A 12,260-nucleotide genomic window follows, 5' to 3' on the forward strand; every position below is an offset into this window, starting at 1 on the left:
AACAGCCATTGTTTCTTCATTGCAGGCCCTAGGTTCCATATCCCGTAGTACCAGCTCCATTTTACACATGAAGAAATGGAAGTTCAGAGAGACAAAGTGACTTGCTCAATGTCACACAGCTGGTAAGTAGCTGTGATTTAAACCCAAGTCTTTTGCCCCTGAGGCCTGTTTATGTAGCCAGATTCTATCTTCCTCTGAACTCCTTCATCTCCCAGCAACCTGGCACTGACCCAGGCCCAAACCTGAGTTGTCCCCAGTCACCTCCATCGTCCTGATTCTTGCAGCTGTCCTCTCACCTAGATGGCAGACTGTGTATAAGCAGTCTGTTCATCTGTGAAATGGTAATAATATTAGTGGTCACCTTGCAGGGTATTGAAGGTAATATGTGAGCAGAACACTTATCCAGATGGCTGGCATATGGTGAACACATCATCAGTGGCAGTCATCACTATTATTGACATGACCTTGGCCCCCTATGGCGTCCACAGAATAAGGAGGTTCATATGCTAATACGAAAGAGAAGCCACAGGAGGTCATGGGCAAATAGGATGGGGCATCCTGTCTCTGATGACCTGTTGAGCTGCAGCCAGGACAACAGCACACTAAAGAGAATGGGTCCTTGTCCCTGAGGCTGGTCCTGGGGTAGTGAGAGCAGGTATAGTCTGTGGAGGCCCCAGAGGGGAAACCACTGGGGAGGAACTGCTGGAGGGAGGCTGGTGTTTAAAGGCCCAAAGAAGGAAAAGGCCCCCCTGAGTGTGGAGCTCCCCCGAACTGGAGGTGTATGAGGCTGCAGGCTACCTGGCCCTGGTGTGGCAGAGGGCATGTTAGTAGCTGCATCACGTGATGTCTGAGGTCTCAGGACAGGGCCCAGCATCAGCAAAAGAGTTTTCTGGCAGGTCTGTCTGTAGAGGTGGATTGTGCTGCTTCCGCGAATGGCAGTGAGGTTCAAATCCTAGGGAGCACTGAAACAGAAGCTGGATGAGCACCTGTTAGTGCATCAGATAGCAGCTGGGATTAGATGGCTCCTCAGTGAGAGGTGACATGGCATTGGAGGAAGAACAAGGGACTGGAGTCTAACCTGAGGTCCAGTCTAGGCTCCAACATGTGCTCTCTGGGAGGCCGTAGGCAAGAGTCTTTTCCTCTCTGAGCTGTGATTCCCTCACCTGTAAAATGAGAATTACAATCTCTGTCCTGCTTACCTCCCAGGATTTAGTGAAGGGTCAGAGACATGCAGACTATAAAAAGGCTTTGTGAACTCTGAGGCCACTGGGAAGTATTCTTCTGACCCTATCAGGGGTAGAGAAGGGAGTGGAGAGGAAGGAGAGAGGAGAGCGGAGGATGTATCTGGGTTTGTGCTGGGCGCTGGACGGGGAAGAAAGGACTTTGTAGCAGGCAGCTTCTCCTCTTAGGGCTGCAGCAATAGTTTGAGTCTCTAGAACAGTGCTGTGTACTAGAACTTTCTGCAGTGATGGAATTGTTCTTTATTTGCACTGTCTAAACAGTAGCCACTAGTTACATGTGGCTATTGAATCTTTGAAAAGCAGTTAGTATAACTAAAGGACTAAATTTAAAATTTTTACATTTAGATAGCCACATATGGCAAGGGCTACCATATTGAACAGCTCAGCTCTGGAGAAGGCAATAGGAACCTCCCTCCTTCCCACCATCCCTGCCCTTGCTTCCCAAGCAGGTGCTGTGGCCCCACACTGGCTGGACACTGCAGAGGTCACCGAAATGAACAACACATGGTCCCTGCCCTTGGAGTGTTCTCAGCTCATTCTGGGAGGTGAGCAGATTGGCATTTCGGTGGGAATTATAAGCCAAGGCAAGGCATACAGCTCTATGGCTATGCGGGAATAAAAGGAAGGAGCCATCACGTACTCCGCTGGGCCTCCAGAGGCTACATGTGAAGGATGAAGTGGGACATCGTAGGCAGGAAAACGCTTTTCTGATGAGGGGGCAGTGTTGACAAAGTCTTGAGGGCAAGAAATAGCCCAGAGTATTTGGGGAGTGAAGGTTAGCCTGAGACTGGAGGTGGGCCAGCAGCAGGGAGCAAATCCCAGGTTCCCTGTCCCAGTCACTCAAGGACTGTCTGCTGGAGGGGCTGGCCCTCCAGCATGCCCAGTACCATTCAGAACAAGGGAAAGGGAATGCTTTGCGGGTCTCCTCCCTCTGCCCCTTATTTGTCTCTCTCCCTTACCTTCATGGAAGGCCTTCATGTCCTCCTTTGGTAGATCCCTGAGAGTCTTCCTTATGTGAGCACACCTTCCTGTCCTCAGCCTTCGCCTCAGAATTTGCTCATGACTCAGGCTCCAGCATTACTGGGCTGGGCTGTCTCCTTGTTTCACAGGTCCTGGACTGACAGCCTTTCTGACTTCCCAGCTGGCATTCCCGCCTACAGCCCCACCTTACTCTAGCCCAACCCCACGTCAGCTTGGGAGAACCTTCCTCACAATAACTGGAGAAGCAATGACTGGAAGACCTGGCTAAAAATTGGTCCTGGACAAGGTGTGTACATGTCTTCACTGACCACCACCCCCTTGTAGGGAGAAAATATCCTGTCCAAGGATTTGGTGTGGCCCAAATTTAAGGAAAGCTTTAACCAGCATAGCCATTGGATATAGTGCAAAGCACATGGTTGGCAGCCTGCCCAATGCCCTCTCACCTTTTGCTCCTCCTAATAGAACCCTGATGTGATTGGGATAGCCCGCTCATTACACAGCTTCTGAGTGCTTCTGAAGCACTCTGACCCACCCTCAGCTTTAGAGATGAGTATGATTGGTCTAAGGAAAATCCCATTTTGCTTGCCATTGTCTCTGTCCTAATCCATTGGTTGAGGGAAGGCCAGATTTGGCTAATGAAGCCCCAGAGATACCTGCTAGAGACTTTAGGAAAGTTTCCTTGCCTTGTCCCTGAGAAAGAGCTGTAGTAAAACTGGCCCTTCTATTTTCTCAGGTTGATGTCATGCAGATATTTCATATGGATGTGATAACTGAAACCGCTCTGGTCATCTCTTTTCTAGGCAGAGTGGGGAGCTTGAAAGAACCTCGAAAACACCATTAAACCTCTGAGTCAATGCACCCTAGAGGTTATCCCACCTCTACACTTCATTTTGTGAAATAATACATTTCTGTTATTTGCAGGAGAAAGCTTTTTAACCAATACAATAAGGTGAGATGCATTGGTCAGGACTCTTGTAGTTTCAAGTGATGGAAAATTCCAACTGGCTTGAGCAAAAAAGGGGACATGATACTGTTTGCCTAGTAATATAAGATGGATGTTCATGTGGGCAGAGGAATCGATGCAGATTATGTAGATTTAGGAAAATGTTTTTCTTCTAATAGCCTAGATCCTATGCTGGTTTTGAGAATTATTTTTTAGCTTTGAAATATTGTGAGTGGTGTGTGTGTGTGTGTGTGTGTGTGTGTGTGTGTGTGTACAGACGTGCATGCATGCACTGTGTGGGAAGAATGAGTAGGCTTATCCCATACTGATGGAGACACATTGATGAGCACTCTCCTTTGAGTTCCCAAGCCCTTCCCTCCCCCCCGTCCTCTGTGTTGTTCTGCTGGGGCCCTGTGTGGTTATCTAAGACTCAGACTATGGGAAGGATTCTGCTAGAGAGTTACTGTGTACTATGGGTCACCTTGACTTTGGGTTAGTCCCATCTCTGTGATAAGGGGTTGAGCTTTTCCTAAATGGAAAAGAGGTGGCTTCTCTGGTGAAGGACTGACAAGGGGTTTTTGTTTCTGAGAAGGGAAAGGGAAGTGGTCTTCAGGATAAGAAACATGAGGAGACCCCCTATGGAGGGTTGCTATTTCTCTGTTTTGGACTCTTAGAAGGTTCTATTTGGAGTCCAGTTTTATGGCTGCAATTCCCTTGTTTTCTCTGGCTGTCAGAAGAGGCCAGTAGGCATATAAGGCCTTATAGGTGGTTGCGGGGTGTTGAGGATGGGCTGGGGACAGAAGGCTGGCCTTTTCAACAGCTCTCACATGGTGAGACCCTGCAGTAGTAGTTGTATCATATGGCAGATGACCAGCGTAAAGCAAGCGACAGGCCAAAAAGGAGTTGAGAGTGGTGGACAATTAAGACCTCTTGAGATCCATTCCTCGGTCTCCTGTAGGTCTCCAAATAGTCCCTTTCAGGCTCCAGCATCAGCATTAGGGTGGATTTGGTACTGGGCCCAAGATCTAAGAGGACACACCTCCCCACCCAGCAGCCCCTCTGCCCTCTTGAGTCCTTCCAGAGCCACCCCCAGGGATGGGGCCCCCTGTTACCCTGAGAGTCTGATCTGGGGCCCCAGGTGCCCACAGACTGGGTTGTCTGTCCTCTTCAAGGAATAGAGATGACTGTTACCTCCTCCCTTGTGCTGGGAGGCTTAGGGACTTAGTGTAGCTGTTGAAGAATAAAGCTATTTAAGTGGTGAGCATTACGTTTTGATCCACCAGCCTGTCTGTTTCGAAAACTCCCTTGTAGACGTTATCAAGCAAAGCCTGGCAGGTGTTACTTATTTATTTTTTCCTCCAAAAAGCTGCTACAATTGCGTGCTTAGATGTGATCCAAGAAGTCATTTTCTTCTGTGCTGTTGGTTTCTCCTCTAACCCTCCGCACTGAGGTCACAAACTTGGAAGCTCTCTGGATACAAGGGGAGGGAGCTGCTCCTGACTCCCTGCCTTAGCCTAGCATTTAAGGCTCTTTTTCATGAATTGGTCCTAACTGTCCTTTTCAGACTCAGCTCCAGCACGTACTCTGTTTTTTGAAAACAGCAAAGTTGTTTCTATTTTTAAATCCAGAGACCCAAAATATCCCCCGTCCCATTCTGTTTCTGTCACCTGAAATACCCGATGTTCCCTTCCTCATTGTGATCTTCTCTCTACATGTGTAAAGCCTACCTAGCTTTTATTTCTTTTAATTTTTAAAAAAATTCTTTATTTAAATTCAATTTAGTTAAAATATAATGTGTTATTAGTTTCAAGGGTAGAATTTAGTGATTCTCAGTTGCATATAACACTCAGTGCTCATTACATCAAATGCCTTCCTTCATGCCCGTCACCCAGTTACCGCATTCCCCCAATCCACCTCCCCTCCAGCAACTTTCAATTTGTTTTGTAGAGTTCAGCGTCTTCTATGGTTTGCCTCCCTGTTTTCATTTCATCTTATTTATTTTTCTTTCCCTTCCCCTATGTTCATCTGTCCTGTTTCTTAAATTCCACATATGGGTGAAATCATACGGTATTTGTCTTTCTCTGACTGACTGACTTCATTTAGCGTAATACACTCTAGCTCCATCCATGTCATTGCAAATGGCAAGATTTCATTTTTTTGATGGCGGAATAATGTTCCATTGTGTATATATACCACATCTTCTTTATCTATCTGTCATGGACATCTGGGCTCTTTCTGTATTTTGGTTATTGTGAACATTGCTGCTATAAAATTTGGGGTTTAGATGCACATGCCCCTTCAAATCACTATGTTCGTATCCTTTGGGTTAATACCTAGTAGTGCAATTGTTGGATCATAGCATAGCTTTAATTATTTTGAGCAACCTCCATGCTGTTTTCCAGAGTGGCTGCACCAGCTTGCATTCCCACCAACAGTGTACGAGGGTTCCTCTTTTTCTACATCCTCACCAACATCTGTCATTTCCTGACTTGTTAATTTTAGCCATTCTGACTGGTGTGAGGTGGTATCTCACTGTGGTTTTGATTTGTATTTCCCTGATGATGAGTGATGTGGAGCACCTTTTCATGTGTCTGTTGGCCATTTGTATGTCTTCTGTGCAGAAATGTCTGTTCATATCTTCTGCCCATTTCTTGACTGGATTTTTGTTTTTTGGGTGTTGAGTTTGATGAGTTCTTTATAGATCTTGGATACTCCCCTTTATCTGCTATGTTATTTGCAAATAGCTTCTCCCATTTTGTAGGTCACCTTTTAGTTTTGCTGACTGTTTCCTTTGCTGTGCAAAAGCTTTTTATCCCGATGAAGTCCTCATAGTTCATTTTTACCCTTGCTTCCCTTGCATTTGGAGACATGCCTAACAAGATGTTGCTGCAGCTGAGGTCAAAGAGGTTGCTGCCTGTGTTCTCCTCCAAGATTTTGATAGATTCCTGTCTCACATTTAGGTCTTTCATTCATTTTGGGTCTATTTTTGTGTATGGTGTAAGGAAATGGTTCAGTTTCATTCTTGTGCATGTGGCTGTCCAATTTTCCCAACACCGTTTGTTGAAGAGGCTGTCTTTTTTCCATTGAATATTCTTTCCTGCTTTGTTGAAGATTAGTTGACCAAGTCTACTTTGCTTTTAGAGCCCAGGGCAAATACCGCCTGTCCCACGAAGCCCTACCAGAGCAGAGACTGAAGTCAACAGAGAGACCTATGTTCAAATTTCAGCTCCTCTACCATTAAAGAGGTGACATCAGACAAGTAGCATCATCTCCCTGAACTTCACTATCCTTGTCTGAAAAGCAAAGATAATAACTCCCACCTCACAGCCTTGCTGAGAGGAGTGGACACAATGTAGGTAAAGTGCCTGGAACACAGCAAGTGCTTACTGACAGGGACTTCCCTCTCTTCCTTGCTGGGAGGGTGGTTTGCTCAAGGGCATTCTGGTTCACAATCCTTAAGAGCTTCCTCCACACTCTGCCTTGAAGGATCATGGCCAAATACGCTTCATACTTGGCCCTGCTCTTTCATGGGGGAAGCCTTAGGATGTACGCACTGGCCTTCCTGCTCCAGAGTGCTGGGTGGGCTCACTCAGCTTTCCTTTATGACTACCCTTCTTTGGGCTTTTGGTAGAAATCCACATGTGAAATACAAGTCAAATAATGTCACTGCTGCACCTGGGTGGCTCAGTTAGTTGAGCATCCAACTTTTTTTTTTAAGTGATTGTATTTATTATTTGACAGAAAAGAAACACAGCGAGAGAGGGAACACAAGCAGGGGGAGTGGGCGAGGGAGAAGCAGGCTTCCTGCTGAGCAGGGATCCCGATTCGGGGCTCGATCCCAGGACCCCAGGATCATGACCTGAGCTGAAGGCAGATGCTTAACGACTGAGCCACCCAGGTGCCCCGAGTATCCACCTTTTGATTTCAGCTCAGGTCATGATCTTGGGGTCATGAGATTGAACCCTGTGTTGGGCTCCATGCTGGGCGTGGAGCCTGCTTGAGATTCTTTCTCTCCCTTTCTCTCTGTCCCTCCCTGACTTCTCTCTCCTAAAACAAAAACAAAAACAAAAACAAAAACAAAAAACCAGTCACTTCTATGCTCAGATTTCCCTAGTGGCTCCTCACCCAGACTAAAAGCCAAGTCCTTACAATGGCCATCTCTGCTCTGACTCCCTCCCTGCCATTTTCTTGAAATCAGTCACTCCTACTCACCTACCTCCACCCTCCTCACAGAGTCTCTCACATTTGTGGCATTCTCCTGTTCCAGAGTTCTTCCTTCTGCACCCACAGAGAAGGTGCCTTTGACTCTCCCTTTCCCTCAATCATATATTTACTTAGATATCCCTTTTGGGGTAGAGCCTTCTCTGATCATCCTATTTAAAGTTACAATGACTCCCCTGCTTGCTTGCACCCCTGGGCTGCTTCCTTGCTTTGTTCTTTCTATACACAGGCTACCTTCTAACAGTTGTCTTATTTCGCGGGTATATTTCCTGTCTTCCTCTACTAGAAAGAAGGTGATCTCAAGGAGGACAAGGAATTCCATCTGTTTAGTTTTCTGCTGTATCCTCCAGTGCCCAGAACAGTGCCCTTCTATTAGGGCACTCAAGAAATACTTACAGAATGAATGAATGAATGAGAGAGTGAATGAGAGTGAGGGCTTTCTGCAACAGAGTCCTGAGAGCCACTGAGAGCTGTCCCTGGTGCTACCCTGCCCCAACCCCTCCCTTGTCCTGTAGGCAGCTTTGCGATGGCTTATGTGGTCAGTCACAGCTCTGCTGGTCCCTGTCCCTACTCACTCCGCAGCTGCTGAATCAGCCAGTCAGAGGGCAGATGAGGAAGCCACAAGACATAAAAGGAGTGGTATGAGGGCCTAGGAACTTAACTCTCAAGGGCCCTCAGGATCAAGTCCAAAATCCTTGGCATGTGTTATAAGGCTCCTGCCTCCCTCTCCAGCCCATCCCTGCACTGCTTCCTGCTGTGGCTTTGCTCCCAGTCTCTTTCTGTTCTTTGAACAGTACATTCTGTTCTGTTTCTTGTTTACCTGTAGCTCCAGATTTCACACTGTCCCCTCTGTCTGATTCTTTGTCTGGCCAATTCAGTCAGGCCTCAGATCTTATCTTAAAGGTTACTACTTTCCCTGGAAAGCCTTGCTTGATTTCCAGACAAGCCTCACAGCCCCACGGGGCTCTGACCTGCCCTTTGGTGACAACTGTAATGCTCATAATTATTCTTTCTTGCTTCGCTCCCCACTAGCCTGTGAGGCTGTGAGGGAAGGCTCCAGGTCTGTTTTGTGCCCCTCTGTACCTTTGGAGCATGGCACATAGAAAGGGTTCCATAAATCACTTTGAATGAAAGGCCAAAGGAGAAGAGGGAAGCCATAAGAGGCAATCCAGAGAGAACATAGGCTCTGGGTTCCCAAATGACCTGGGTCCCAATCCCGGCTCTGTCACTTACAGTTTGTGTGACCATGGATAAGTCCCTACCCCTCTCTGAGCCTCCATTTCTCATTGCTAAAATAGAGATAATACAGCTGCACCATGGTTGTTGGAGTAATGATATGTGATGCTGAGCAGACACTTGGAACTTAGAAGGTGCTAACTACCTGACATCTACATTAGCGATGAAATCGTGAAACAACTGGAGTAATCTCTCCCTGCCCAGCTTCTGTGGAAAGTACTTCCAAGCCAACTGTCTTATTTCATTTTTAGAGTAGCTTGTGGAGGAGGGACACAGAGATTGGAGAGGGTAAGCCACTTGCTCAGGGTCACCCAGCATCATAGGACTGGACTGAGGTTGGGCCAGGCAGCCTGACTCCGGAGCCCCTCTTCGAGGACCCTACCACTCTCTGCTCTGTCTTTTGGTTATTCAGGTACAAGTCTTACAGATTGTCCAGGGTGAACATTGTACCCAGTTTACTATGGAATCCCCAGTTCACAGTGCACTCTGACCGAGAGCAGGTAGTTGGCAACTATTTGATGAGTAAGTAAGCACACGAGTTTTCCATGACTCCATTCTCCCAGCTCTCTTTGACTGCTCAGGTCAGAGAAGGAGCCCTTGACCATCTCCCACTGGTCCTTTGGACAGAGCCAAAAGCAGGCTCCAGAGAGGCAGTATGTCCTTGGAGGAAGTGGCGATGGGCGTCACTGGAGCATGTCCCTGGCTCCACTGAGAGACAAGTCAAGTGTCCCTTGGAGCCCTGGCCGCCCCTCTTTCTTAGTACCTGCTTGGGTAGTCACTCACCTGTGACGTCTAGGTCAGGATCAGTGCTGGAGAGGGTGTTGTGTGCAGCCCGGTGCCTTGGGATCCCCATGCTTGGCTTCACCCAGGGGCTGTGGGGCTTGGATGCCATTTCTGAGCTCTTGGGAAACTAGGCCAGCCTCCCAGGAGACATCTCACCCTTGGGTCCTTCAGACCAGTGGAACACTGGTCTGGAGACTTCTCCTGGTCACTCTCTGGGGACATTTGATTTACTGAGGATCTAAGGACCTGTAGTATAGATCTTATTTTGTTAGTTGTGAGTACTCCCTGCCTTATGTCTATTTCCTTTTGAATCTAAGGCATGCAGAACAATGAGAAGAGCCCAAAGGAAAGAGTTGGAGAACATGGGTTCTTTGAGAACATGGGTTCCCTGTTGGAGAACATGGGTTCTTGGAGAACAGGGGAACTTTGGTTCCCACTGTGGTGTGTCCTGGGCACGGTGCTTCATCTTGCTGCATCTTAGCTTCTGAGGGTGAGACATCATCACTGGGAGGCAAGTTCAAAGATACCCCGTCCTTCCCAAGCACAGATAAGCAGGCAGCTCGTGAGACTGTAAAGACCGCTGGATTCTGAATCAGGAAACTTCTGTGACCTTTGGCAAGTTGCCTAACCTCACAGAAACTTGTTTTTCCCATCCATAAAATGGGGATAGTGTATGCTTTCCAGCCCACCTCCTAGGTGGTTGGGAGCTCTGGAGATGTCATAAGTGTTAAAGTGCTTAGTAAGTATGAAGGAGGTGGCAGTGATCCCAGCCTTAAGCAGCTACAGTTAAAATCATTAAGTCAACTAATATTTCTCAAGCACCTCATGGCAATGCACCGAATGCTGAGACACACAGATATATAGCCAAGGATTTAGAACTTGAGGTTTCTGAGCCTTTTGCTTTCTAAAAATCCCCCAACATAATAATCCTTAGATACTATTGCTATTATCAGCCAGAACAAGTTTCCAGAGGGCTGAGAAAAGTCAGAGAACATGTGGAGGGGATGTGAAACCAGGCAGAAGGGCAGAGCCAGCCATCACTGAGGGCCCACTGGGTGCTAGGTACTATGTGTATGTGGTGTCCTTCAGTCTTCAAGACAATCTCCAAAAGATAGATGAGCAGTAGCGCAGTCCACAGGCAAGGAGACGGAAGTGGTGGGAAATAGAACATGGGTCCAGACCCTGCAGATTGCCCAGCTCTGATGCCCTGGTGGACTGACTAACTTATTCAGCCCTGAACAAGTTCAGCCCTGAACTTTATTCCACAAAGATCTGTTGTGCTGACATTTGAACAGAGGGATTTGATTTTTTGTCTAAGCTTCACTTTTTGCTTCCTCCTTACCGGGCTCCTCAAGCTGACTGGGTCTTTCCCGTCTCGCAAGGAGACACGTCAGGCATCAGCCTGGGCACAGCCTCCAGGAGCCTGGCCAGCATCAGGAAGTGAAGGGAGGGAGTGTTTGCTAGAGCCTGGCAAGGAAAGGGGGTGGTCGAGTGGGGGCTTTGACCCCACCCTCAGTAATATCACTTTATGTTTCTCAAGATTCCTGTTAACCTGACCAGGGCATTTGTAACACTGAATGAAGCTTCTATTTAGAAACGAGAAGATTTTTGTGGTGAGGAAAATTCTGGGTGGCGATGTGGCAGAATCCTCACCCTCAAAGGGGGTGGGACATGTGGCAGGAAGTGCAAGAGACCTGAGTTCAGTCCCAGTTTGACAACCTACTGACTGTATGACCTTGGACAAGTCACTTTGTCTCTCAGAGCCTCATTGTCTCGTCTGTGGAGACACTGGTGTGTGGGTGGTTATGTAATTTCACATATAGAGACTTGGATTATCTGGTACAGAGAAAGGGGTCCATAAACGTTGGCTGTTATTTGTAGGTGGGATGAGAGTGCCACGTGGCTACCATCATGTGAGGCCAGAGGTAATGACAACTTCCACTGCCCAGGTTTTAGCTCTACTCTGGGGTCAAAAGATGACAAGATAAAAATGGAAAACCCCATACATTTAAAAAAAAAAAAAGATTACAAGAATCTCTGGTTATTTAGTAGCAGATTTATTTTTTGTGTAGCAAGTTACCCATTCATATTCTGTATATGCTGTAAGGACCTGCAGAGGCCATGAAGCTGCAGGGTCATAAACCAAGTCATAAAAAGGTAACAATGATAGTAATAATACTAATGAGCATTCACTGAATGTGAATCATTAAATCACACTTATATGTGCCAGGCACGACACATACTTTTTTCTCATTTAATTGTCACATCATTCTTATTAAGCGGGTGTTAACATAATTCCCATTCCTCACTTTCAGAGAAGAGACTACTTACAGGGCAGTAACAGTATTAAGAGGACAAACAAGATGTTAAGAAACCCAGAGGCTAGCCACAGAGGCAAGGGGCAAAGAGAGGGTTTGGAGTCACCAGTGTCCAGAGAGGATTGGGACTACAGGAGAGAGTCACCTCGCAGGAGTCATAGTCTTGAAGAGCTGCAGCTGCTGCCCGACCGCAGGTGCCCCAGCGGGGGAGCATGATGGGACTACACAGTGGTCACCCGCTCCTCTCACCCTCTGCTCTCACGCAGATGCCTTGATGCCTTGTACAGCCATACCCACCCGGAAGCCAGCCAGCAAGGGAACCTGGGAAATGTAGTCTGCAGGTTCAGCCCCTCAGGACACAGAGCAGGACAGAAAAGGGCTGGGACAGGATGGAAGGATAGGAGTGGTGCACATGGAAAACAGTCAGCCCATTTACCTGAAGCCGCCCTGCTAACAAGATGCAAAGCTTGGTCTAAGTGCTTAATACAACCTGGCAGGTCACATGAGGACAGGAGGGGACTGTCATGAGCAGGTCAC

At 47.4% G+C, this 12,260-nt stretch overlaps 1 long non-coding RNA gene across 1 annotated transcript in view; it reads left to right on the top strand.

The window, feature by feature from the left end:
- The window catches only part of LOC116570137, an 85,313-nt gene that overhangs the window by 34,325 nt on the left and 38,728 nt on the right, over positions 1 to 12,260 (top strand). Inside the window, exons 4-6 of the long non-coding RNA XR_004277292.1 lie at positions 26 to 122; positions 1,688 to 1,786; positions 2,351 to 2,508. This is a non-coding gene — a long non-coding RNA (uncharacterized LOC116570137). The remainder of the gene's footprint in view (positions 1 to 25; positions 123 to 1,687; positions 1,787 to 2,350; positions 2,509 to 12,260) is intronic.

Source organism: Mustela erminea, chromosome 12 (genome assembly GCF_009829155.1).
Source record: "Mustela erminea isolate mMusErm1 chromosome 12, mMusErm1.Pri, whole genome shotgun sequence".
In the NCBI taxonomy this organism is placed as follows: Eukaryota; Metazoa; Chordata; class Mammalia; order Carnivora; family Mustelidae; genus Mustela; species Mustela erminea.